General features: G+C 29.6%; 1 protein-coding gene and 1 long non-coding RNA gene across 8 annotated transcripts in view; one reads left to right on the forward strand and one right to left on the reverse strand.

Moving 5' to 3' along the window:
* Positions 1 to 2,625, reverse strand: part of LOC102674397 — a 4,704-nt gene extending 2,079 nt beyond the window's left edge. Inside the window, exons 1-3 of one of the 4 annotated variants that reach the window (XR_422118.2) lie at positions 2,283 to 2,615; positions 1,695 to 2,169; positions 102 to 180 (exon numbers count right to left, since the gene is read on the reverse strand). This is a non-coding gene — a long non-coding RNA (uncharacterized LOC102674397). Of the gene's footprint in view, positions 1 to 101; positions 181 to 1,308; positions 1,470 to 1,694; positions 2,170 to 2,282 lie in introns of those variants that run through there. The other 3 variants (XR_004150842.1, XR_422119.2, XR_422117.2) reach the window with 3 other exon arrangements.
* LOC102674079 overlaps positions 179 to 10,314 on the forward strand; it is a 21,163-nt gene continuing 11,027 nt past the window's right edge. Inside the window, exons 1-2 of one of the 4 annotated variants that reach the window (XM_031511702.1) lie at positions 2,854 to 2,927; positions 3,027 to 3,859. The gene's annotated coding sequence lies outside the window, so the exon portion shown is untranslated. Of the gene's footprint in view, positions 520 to 2,832; positions 2,928 to 2,978; positions 3,860 to 10,314 lie in introns of those variants that run through there. The other 3 variants (XM_006618155.2, XM_006618153.2, XM_031511703.1) reach the window with 3 other exon arrangements.

A 10,314-nucleotide genomic window follows, 5' to 3' on the forward strand; every position in this document is an offset into this window, starting at 1 on the left:
AAAAGAAAAGGAAAAAGGGGGGAGGAAAAGGAGGAACACCACCCCCGCCCGGTCAATGATAAATCACGATCACCGGCCATCCGCTTGGTCAACGCGTAGTAGTTGTATGTGTCGAGACGAATGTGGATCATCCCACGGGACGTGGACCGTTTCTCGTGATACGTGCTCCTCGTGTAACATCTGTCAAGTTTCACGTTTTTCGACGAAGAGGACGATGTGATTTACATACTGCAGGGGGGGAGTTGCAGAGAGGAGGAGTGACTGGTGGTATTTTTTTTTTTTTTTAAAGTGCGCAAATAGGAGGAGGGATTAGTGGTGATAATGGTAGTAGTGGACATGTCGCATTATGAGTTGCATTACGTCAATCGTTCCTGTATCTTGGATCGCGTGTACGAGGAAGACGAACGATGGTGATTTGTATTGAACGACGCAATTTTTAAACTGGGATCAAGCAATTGTTTACGTGAACGGAACGTGTATACGATACAGAAGTACCTGCCAAGTTATTCGTTTTTACGGGTAAGTAAGAAGGGATATTTTTTTCTTGTTTTCTTTCTTTTTTTTTTTTTTTTGTCTTTTTCTTATTTTTATACCGATCCTCACGTGACCGTGTCTATCCCTTTTTTTTTTGTTGAAATGCGACGATTTCTAAAATCTTGCGAAAACGTGCTTCGTTTCTACCTAGAGAAAAAAAGGTAGAGGAAAAAGTCTGTGTGCTTTTTCTGGAAAATTGGGAAAAGTCTTTGTAAAAGCTTTCTCTGTGATAATTGAAATTCGCATTAAAATGTTCGTGATACGCGATTCTACAAAATTTGAGATAATATAAACTGGTACAAACTTATAAGTTTGTATTCTGTTAGTGTAAATGGTAATATTGCATGGTTTTCATTTCCGTTTCCAAAAGTTTCAATATGGTGGAACATGCTTGAAAATGTTTACGATAATATATATATATATTCGGTTATAGAAATTTTTAGGTAATTAATTTTAATTGAAAAATGATATAAAAGAATCGTATATAATTAATATATATCCACGTGATTTTTCGTTTCAATTTCAATCTTTCATAAGAACTTTTTGATTGTTGAAACTATGTTAAACAGATTCGAGCAAAGTTGTATCCTCTACGTTTTCTTTTTCATTGAAAGAACGTAAAAAATACAACAAACAATAACAATATTCGTTCGTATTAATTGTTGACAATGTTTATTATACAGTCATTTCGAGATTGATAGGATCTAAATCCATCCTAAAAACAACAAACATTATATGATGTACTTATAATTTTTACTAATGAAATGAATTCTTTGAAACGTACAGTATCTCAATTAGAAACGAGTGATTATTCATCGAATTTTAAACATAAGACTTTTCTCTCTTTCCTTCGTTTCTTATATTTCCATACTTCCAAAAGAAAAACTTGCCTCGAAAAATTCGATATTCACGGATAGCCAAACGCTGAAAAATAACTTTTAACCAAATTGACATTAAATAACGTTCCCACCCACTCGAATCTAGTTAGGAAAAAGATTTACGGAAGAAGGAAAGGGAAGCTCACAGTTTATCGCGTCGACAAAATCGACAAGACGTAAGAGCATTTGGCGGCACTATATAAACGCACACGGACACGGAGGCATGAGGGAGGCTGCACCAGTGTATAGGTGGAAGAGGGAAACTATCTACACAGTTCTTACCTCCCTATGGTGTCCCGTTGCGAGCCAGGATCCTTCGAAAGGTCCTGAACTTGGAATTCACCCCCTTGGTGCCACCTCCGTCGGCGGCCTTGACTCCTCGTCGCTCGCTTTTCATCGCCTTCCAAATCTTTACGACACCTGCTTAGTATTTATTCGTCCCAGATCCACGATCATAATTTTCACCAACTTCAAATTTTTCGAGCCACGAATATCATTTATCTCCATCTTCCTTCATCCAATAATCTCCTCGCGTCCGTTCTCCTTGGATATTTTAAATCTAAGAATTTCGAATAATCTAAACAAATGATTAATTCACGAGTGAAGATATCTCGTATCGATGTATTCAAACTAATTTTTATCATCTAATTATCATTATTACCGGCTTTTCTAATCGAATGGGCTGAAAATGATCCGACCGCAATATTTACATCCTCCAAAGAATTCGTTGAATCATTGAATCAACTATTCGAATCAACTATTCGAATCTGGTGCAACGATTGTTAGGAACTAAAAAAAAATATATATATATACTCTCAGACGTTTTCAAAAAAGGTGACAAGAGGGGGAGGTTAAAAAGAGGAGAGATACATACCGGGTTCCGATCGTCCCTGGTGGGAATCCCTCGTGTGCATGTCGAACGTTTCTTATCGGTTTCTATCGGATGAGCGCGTAGATTCGTGCTACCTTCAACGAAAGGGGAACATACCCGAAAGCAAAACGATAGGCAAGGGCGAAAGAGAGGGAGGGGGAAGAGAGAAGAGGCGGGGGGAAGGAGGAAACGCGCGAGTTAGGGCAACAAGAAGGAGCGCGTCTCGCGTGGAACAGTAGATTTGCCCGAAGTAGAAAGGAAGGAAAGGGGTAGTTGGCGGTCCGCGAATGTTGGTTGGAGCGGCAGGACACACGCCAGGGGTGGTGAGAGGTGTGGTGGTAGGTTTGCGCGCGGGGCGGTAAAGTGACGAAGAGGAGAAAGCATGCCGGGAAGAAGGGGGTTGGCGGAAGAAAGGGGGAGAGGCGGCCGGTAAGAGAGAGGGAGGTTGGTTAGTTAGTGCGCGAGGAAGTGAGCGGCGGCGTGTATCGTGCGGGAAAAGAGAGACGACGTTGTCATGTGGGAGGGAGAGGAGTTTAAGGAGCGAGAGGGGCGGGGATCTTAGGAGGGGCGCCTAACGTCACGGCGCATTCACTCACCGGCCGTCGCCGACGCCGCTGTGCCGCACACGCAACCCACACGATACGGTCAGTTTTCTCTTAACATTTATTTAGTGACGCTCGATTTTTCCGTTTAATTTTGTTTATTTTTTTTTCTTGTTTCTTGTTTTTTTTTTCTCTCTTCAGCTGAAAGGAAAATTCGTTTTCAACTGTTAAGAGATCGCTATCGATATCGAGTGATCGTATTCATGGTGAACCGAATAATTATATTTCGCGAAAGAGTATCGAGCAACAGTGACTAATCGAGTGATGTATGTATATATGTATATATATATATATGTATATATGTACACGCGGGTGTCCCGCGCAAAGAAGGCGAACATCTATACCGACGAACATGTTTGTGCTTTTACTGAGAAGACGATAGGTGACAGTGAGGAATCAGCTGATCGTTTAGGGGCGCCACGCTCTCTTATCCTATCTCGCGCGCGCTTTCTGTCTGTCTCCCTCTCTCTCTCTCTCTCTCTTTCCTTTCCTCTTCTAGACTCCTCATAGGAGACTCCTCTTCCTCTGACGTACATATATATACGTAACCGCGCACAGTAGCTACTACCACGCGGTCCGCCGGCTGTGTTTGATTTTCCCGCCAATGAAACGTACGCACTCGAAGGTTATACACGTACGTTTTCTCCGATCAGTCAATTACCAGTGTAAGTTACATCTTCTATCATGCTTGGTGTTCTCTATAATGAAGATCATTCCACTTTCTTCGTACGAAAAAGGTGACAAAGTGGAGAAGAAAGACTCGCTGGAATCGTGTCAATTGATGGAATTACGAACTTCCAACCCGATGATCCTCGATTTATTGTCGGAAGATCCAGTGTTATGTGTGTATCTTTTTGCTTATTATCATCGTGTGAAAATGGATTGTGATATATTACTCTTAAGGTGAAATGTTCACGAGAAACGTGAAAAAGAGATAAGTCGAGTGTCCGCCCTGAGCGGAATCAGCATTTGAGGTAACAAATTAATAGTCTAGTTTTTCTTTTTCTTTTTTTTTTTTTTTGTTGCTTCATAGTTTCATTTTTAAAGAGACGTAATGAAAAAGATCGTTGAAAGAAACATTGCGTATACATGAACGATAACGATGATTCTCTTCTTCGATATTTTTAATCGTGATTTTAGTTATTCTAACCTATTTCGTTTCATTTCATGTCGTAATGAAATATTCACGTGATGAAATTTAAGCTTTTAAACATCGTATTATAACGCATGCACGCGTTCGGAAAATGCGATTGACAAATCTAAAATTATGTTTAATGAAATTTCAATATTATAAATTATATACAAAAGTACGATTTTTTACTTATTTGGCACGATCTTTACGTAGTAAAATTAAAAATAACGATTAGAAATATATTCGTAACTCATTGAATAGTTAGAATGAAGAAGAAATAATAATAATTTAAAAATTCATAAATTATTTATGAAGAGAGGAAATTAAATTATGCTGTATTTCTAAAATTATATTTCAAACTCATTGTATGAAAATTTTATTTCAAATTAATAAATGTATCATAGAATTTACAAATCTATATGATTCTATTACTATTTATATAATATCTAAATGATATTTGTGCTATATATAAAATATTATACTTATATCGATAATTGTATGAGGTTAGGATCATCCAAACAATATTTAGAATGTCAAAATTTGTAGTTGTCTTGACACTGTGTATCCTCTCATTGAAGTCTAATATTTATTATAAACGTTACTATAAACGATATGTATTAAAAATGAAGAAAATAAAGAAAAAAAGTAAATTTATATTATATACATTTTTTTGTTGAACACGTGCTAGTTTGACAACAAACTTGCAATGAGTTTTCGATAGGCGCACAGTGACGTACTGCGATTTCGTAAAACCTGTGACTGCAGGAAAATTGAAACTCGAACAATTTTCTTTTATAAATATTTTTTTTCAACGATTGCCGATCGTTGAAACTTGAACGAATTTCGATTTTCAAACGTTCTTTGTTTCTATTTTCCATAATCAACAAATTAAGTCATGAAAATTCGCTCGATATTTCTCTCCTTATTATCTATGTGAACTTTGATCTCAATATTTTTTGAACGACAAAAATTTATTGATGGATTAATATGGCTTTATGCTATGTTTATTATTTCTTGTACAACGATCTTCGATTCTATAAGAATTTAATGCGTAACTGGTTGAGATTTATCAACAAAATTTAAGAAAATACACATATATTGTTTCTAAAGTAACATTGATAATGAGATACGCGATATAAGAAATGAAATTTTTTATTTTTTAAAATATTTTGTATATTTTAATTTTTCGTTTTATGTTTTACATACATAATATTGTAATTTGAATAAATTCTGAAGATAAAGAATTACTTGTATGTAAAAATTTTGAGAATTTTTTAATGAATCATATATTTCTATTTCTGATATGTTAATATTATTTTGTATGATGTAATATAAAATTGAAATATGTGATTCTTATTTTATAATATCGTATAAGATAAAATTAATTAGTCGAAATAATACAACTTCTGATTGAAAAATATTCGATTCTCCTTCAAAATGGAATAATTTTTAAATTTTAAAATTGGACAAATGATTAAACAAAATGATTTTTTTCGGAAAGAATTACTAGATGACGCGTAAAAAAATTTTTGAAAAAATTATAATTATGATCGAAAACACGAAGAAGTAAAAGTATATGTACAATTTTCTTATCTAAAACTGTAATGAAAAATCAAACGATATTTGTATTGTAAATTTATATCAGTTATATACGAAAAATTTAATCGAAATCTGTCGATGCAAAGACAAGTGACAGATATCGAAAGATATATTTTAAGACTAAGATATATTTTAAAGATATATTTTAAGATTAAATATTTTCTATCAAAGGTTGTATTTTTTCTTGATATATTATATCAGAAAGATTTATTGTATTGGATATTAATTTAATTTGCTATATAATTTTTCACTAAAAATTTAAGCATTTGTATACGTGCGTGATATAATTATAATTTTCGAAAAATCACTATGCCAACTATGTTATTGTAAATTATCATGTTATTGTCAATTATCAAGACGAGTACATACATATTTTGTTTGTTTTGTGTGCCCTTTTAAAGAGTGATGAAGAATGAATGAAGTTATACATAAAAGTGAAAAGAACAAATTTTGACGTAGATCATTTATTCGAAAAAAGTTAATTAATATGTGTAATATTACCTGGAGCACCCAGTTTAATGAATTGTTTGTTGCATGGGAAATGATCCCATGTAAAATTGAATATTCGAATTGGTGATTTTCGTTCGCCGTATAATAAATCAATATAACAATATATCGATAAATCTTTTTTTTTTTCGGATAATAATGATATACACGCACAAGTTTCTCTAGAAAATTACATGTATTACAGCTAAATTACCGCCCGATTGAATTTAATTCGTCGATAGTTAATGTTCTCCTTTTATGCTCCGATGAAAACCTTTATCGAAAACGTAATAAGCTTTGTATTCGTGATACATTGTTGTACTTGTACCTATTAAATTGCGCAGTCGAATTTTTCTGCAAAAATGCTTGTACGATCGGTAATTTTTATCTCGATTGATAAGATAACTGAACTAACTATGTAAGAAAAACAATAAAAGAATAATAAAAATGTATAAAAAAAAAAAAAAGAAAATTCTAAAATCTCATAGTAATTTTTAATGTATCTGTGATTCATATCTTTCGTTTCGAATTTGTAAGAAATTTCATATCTTCAATGATCTTTTCAATGATAATTTTACACACACACAAAAAAAAGTATTTTGAAGTTTTTTTTTTTTCATGAAATTATTCTTACCATTCTAAAAATATAATTTATCACATATTCGTTTAATTGGTGAACAGAATTGAAAATTCTTTTCAATATTCGAAAATAAAATTAAGATATGATTCGATATTTAATAAATTAATTGAAAATTACGTAGAAGAAATTTTAAATTTATGATGAACGCAGAGTTATTTATTTTAAGTGTAAAAGAGTTTTAAATGCTGTTACGTCTAGCAAAAAGTAATTAAACGAATTAGCCGTATCATAAAACTATTTGATTAGATCTGAATAATTGAACTTCGTTTTATATATATTGTATATTATATATATTCATTTTTTATTTTTATATATTCATTATATTATATATTATATTATATATTATATATTATATATTATATTCATTTTTTATTTTTATAATCTTACTGAAAATAAAATTGAATCGATTTACAAATTTATCAAATTTATGAATAAATCAAATATTACATTTTTTCTTCTCAAAAGAAGATTATTATTATATTTAGATACATGTTTGATTCTTCACAACATATCAGACTAATAATTTGAGGAAAGAGAATTTTGAATTGAATTTTGAATTGAATATGAGATTAATTTAAATTTAAAGCACGATGGTTTGAAATAGAACTGTAATTAATAATATTATATTTTTGTGATAAACGGGAAGAGGAAACATAGTGATATGAAATATTCACCATGTTTTTCCCCACGAATTTAATAATGACGAATACAATAGCATAGGTATGTACTCATTTGAACATTATACATTTGTTATTAAGTTTTTTCAAATTTCACTTTTGTGTATCTATAGATAAAAAATTCAAATATAAAATTCTAATAGATAAAATAAACTTAATGGTTAAAATAGTTATAAGATTACTATTTGCAACATCAAACAAAGAAATGTAGTGTTTTATCCATTATAAAACGGAAAATGAAACGGATGAGATATTAATATATCGCCAATATCGCAAATACCATTAATCTCTATGTCTCAATTCCAGTATTAACCTGAATGCTCTATCTTCTCTGGTTTTTCATAATTTTCAACTAATCGCCGCATGTCTTTTCTCAATTTTCTCTTGTATTGCAAATTTTTTTCGTTATTCAATTACACGTTTCATCGATTGAAAAAAAAACACGATAAATTCATTTTTCTCGCTTTTTGTACTTTTACATTACTGTAAATTACTTTTAAAAAAGAATAATTTTAATATATTATTTGAGAAAAGGAGAAATCGGTTGAATTCATATATATTTTCAAAATTGATAAAATATCAAAAGTAATCATTAATATTTTTGAAATAAAAATCTCTACAATCAAATAAAAGAAAACCGAACGAAAATTAAAAATTATTCTTTTGTAAAAGAATGTGAAACATGTGATTTTCGTTGTATAAACAGATATAAAATCATGATAATATTCGAATATAATATTCAAACTATTTTATTTCTGAATTTTTTACGAAAGCATTATTTAAATATTTTATATTAAAATAATTTTTTTTAATATTATACTTTTTTAAAAAAAAATCTGTAGAAATAAATATTAGTTCTGCAATGGTACATTTTGTGTTTCTTGTGTTCTGATCTCTGTGGAATGTTCGTTTATATCATTGTATCACAAAATTGTTGCAAATTTGTACAATTTTCTTTTCAACATTTTATTACAATAGATTACAATTACAATAGAATCTCTATTATTTGAATTAATTTTCTATTAATTTATTGTTCGAATTGTACATCATAGTTGTATTCTCTATCTTCACAATAATATAAATAAAATTTAATTTAAAATTTGGATATGTTCATATAATGCATACAAGTATGTTAAGTAACGAAACGAAATTGGAAATACTTAAAAAATTAGAGAACAGTGAGAATAACGTTAAAAAACAAATGGATGAAATTAGAAAATTATTTGCAGGGTGCACTTTCCTTTACATATTACAAAAATTTATGCAATGTGATTGTACAAAAATGGTATGAGATCTCTAATTTTATAATGCAAACTATCTTTTATACTATTATTTCAATTATATTGTGCATAAACGTATTATTTTTCTCAAAATATACAATAATTCATCTAAGAAAAATCTGTATTCCATTATTCGAAAATTTCCTTATTCTTATCTTCCTATTAATTCAGATAATCGAGATTTTGTTGTATGCAGTCTAAAATAGGTAAATATTTAAAAATTTTGAGAAAATTTTTGTGTGATATAATTAATATGAAAAAGAAGATACAATATGATATTCATTGGATTAAAAAAATAATGTACTATTGCAGATATATTGATAAGAATTTTTTAATCCAATTATGAATTATAATAATTCATATTTTTATAAAAATCATAAGAAATTAAGAAACAAAAACATCTATATCTTTTCCTATAACTGTCATTTCTTTATAATTCATTTCTTTATAATTCATCTTTTTATCTTAATTCATCTTAATTCATCTTTTTATAAAATAATTATATAATAAATGAAATCGGAAATTAATTTTTATTCATTTTATTAAAATAATTTTCTTAATCTCAGCCGAACTTAATATTGGGATATTCACTTAATAAAAATTAAATATCAAATATCTAAATATATTCGATTCATTGAACACTTTCTTAATTTAAATATAGAATCTGATTAATTGAGATTCATTGTTTCAGTAAATTTCTTTTTTTAAATTATGTTCAATGTGAATTTAATAAGATAATTTTCGTATTTGATGATTCATGAATTCCGAGCAATTAAATAATTATTATTTACAAAAAAGTACATTTTGCTAATTTCAATAATCTTATTGAAATATGTTGTTGAAATCAACATTCTGGAGGATTTTTCTCAGTATAATCAAATTATAATCAAATTATTCAGCCATAATTTTTATGGTATTCACAAAAATATATTCAATATTATTATATAATACATATTATATCTGTATATATTCATGCTAGATTTTAATCTAACTTAATTTCAAAAGATAAAAATCGTATATTATATAAAATAAATTGAATATTCTATGGATCCTTTGAAAATGCAATAATAAAATAACTGATATATTTATCATTACAATTTCGCTTAAACGTTGTTTTATATTTTATTTTCGTATTTCATATAGAATATTTGATTATTCCAAAATTCATCAAAAAGTTCTTACTTTTTAACAGTTCACCCGTTATATATTCTAGTTGCCTGTCTTGCAATGTGTTTCTATAAACAATAGATAAGATGATATGATATTGACGCACGTATTATGAACGTATATAGACGAAATTCAATGACAACTATTTCTTACAAATATCACAGAAAAAATTCCTGCCTATAACATAATATAACATAATTCGAAATTGTTAAAATCAATTAGATCCTATTTATCAAATAAAGAACATAATCAGAGAAAAGTATTGTCACTCCTTCTCCTTCTCTCATATTTCGCCCATACAATACATATTTAACCTAAAATCTAACTTGAATGATAAACAATATCACAAACGTGGAAACTACTATCGCGTGTAACATTCAAACGCGTATATTTTTGCGGGATCAAGACATATCTAGAGAAAAAAAAAAAAAAAAAAAAAAAAAAAAAA

The sequence above is a fragment of the Apis dorsata genome, unplaced genomic scaffold (genome assembly GCF_000469605.1).
Source record: "Apis dorsata unplaced genomic scaffold, Apis dorsata 1.3 scaffold_342, whole genome shotgun sequence".
Classification (NCBI taxonomy): domain Eukaryota; kingdom Metazoa; phylum Arthropoda; class Insecta; order Hymenoptera; family Apidae; genus Apis; species Apis dorsata.